Source organism: Nicotiana attenuata, unplaced genomic scaffold (genome assembly GCF_001879085.1).
Source record: "Nicotiana attenuata strain UT unplaced genomic scaffold, NIATTr2, whole genome shotgun sequence".
Classification (NCBI taxonomy): Eukaryota; Viridiplantae; Streptophyta; class Magnoliopsida; order Solanales; family Solanaceae; genus Nicotiana; species Nicotiana attenuata.
This window is the reverse complement of record NW_017676498.1, coordinates 17,075-18,671: the sequence shown is the minus strand read 5'-3', so window position 1 is coordinate 18,671 and position 1,597 is coordinate 17,075.

Below are 1,597 nucleotides of genomic sequence, written 5' to 3'. Positions count from 1 at the left end.
AGATAACTGGAAAACTGAAATGGAAAATGGAACAAAATGGACAATAATTATCTGAACACCAACTGTCAACATTCATAACATTCACCAACATTCACCAACTATCAACATTCATAAAGTGAGTTTATAAGACAGTTGGATACCATATTATAACCCCAAAAAGATGTCTAACACCTAGTTATATCATGGTATCCAACTGTCACAACTAAACAATCACAATCAAAATATAAAGTTTACTGACATGACAGTAATTACAACACATCCAAAAATTTACAAATGTTCAATACTTGAAGCAAACATCCAAAAATTTACAAATGTTAAATACTTGAAGCAAAGTCCCATCACTTTTGCTCCTTACCACTATCCTTTCTTGCTTTCAACTTTTTCAACCTTTGTTTGTTCAACTGATTTCCAGTGATGGCAGATTTTCCCAGCCATGTTAGGCCTTTTGATGAGAAAGCAAGCTTTGAAGGCTGACTTGCACCACTTGTATCACCAACAAATCCAATTTGCCTGGTTGCAGTTGGTACACTTTGCTGCCTCAGCTAGAGTCTTGTCCTTGCTTTTGAGATGCTCTTTGGTCTTACAGTTATGTCAGGCTCAGGTTCAAAGTTAGGGATCTCAAAATCTGGATCATTGCTAGTTGGAAGCTGCTATTGAACAGTAGGGGTTGGCATAAACACAAAGTTGCTGGACTGACTATTATGACTTGGCTGGGGTGCTGATAAATGGAAGTCATCTTCAGTTGGGATATCTGCAGCAACTGGTGATGTAGGCTGTTCAGCATCAGGTTCATCAACCAAAGTTCTTTGCTTTTTGTTCTGCTTTCTCCTTGAATTGCCACCCATTGGTTGTTTTCCTTTAGAGTGCTATTATAAAATAGAACACAATTATATGTTAGAACAAGGCAGAAAAAATAAGAAGTTCAAATTTATTGTTCAAGAGATAAGATTACCTTGGCACAACCCCTAGCATTATGTCCAGCTTCTCCACAGTTATTACATGTCATGAATCTCCCTTTTCTGGATTGAGACCATTGCCCTTGCCTGTTGGTTGACTCATTTGCCTCTCTTGTTCTTTTTACTTTTGGTCTGCCAGCTTGACTTACAAATTCTGGTGGTTCCATATTCTGGGAGGGCTCTATCTTCCAGAACTTTTCTCCTCTCACAGGTTGCAACTTATGAGAATAAGTCTGGAGATATGCCTCTTTTGAAAGAAACCAGTGAATCTCACTCAAAGGATCTTGCTTCTTGTACAGCAGGGCACAGATTGCATGAGGACATGGGATTCCACAAAGGTCCCATGTCCTGCAAGTGCATTTTTTGGCCCCCAGATTGACAATATGCCTATCACTACCTTCTGTCACCTCATAACCTTGGTCAGCACTGCCATTCATATGACACTTTTGTGCAATCCTCATGAATTGGTTATACAGATTTAGAGTCTTAGGACTGTACTCACCTCCCCACCCCATCACTTCAGCTTCATTATCATTCAACATATTCATAACCTCGATTCTGATCTCCTCTAACATCTTTATAATTGTTTTCTGTCTAGCTTGCAATATCCATGCATTGAAGGACTCAGTCAAGTTATTATC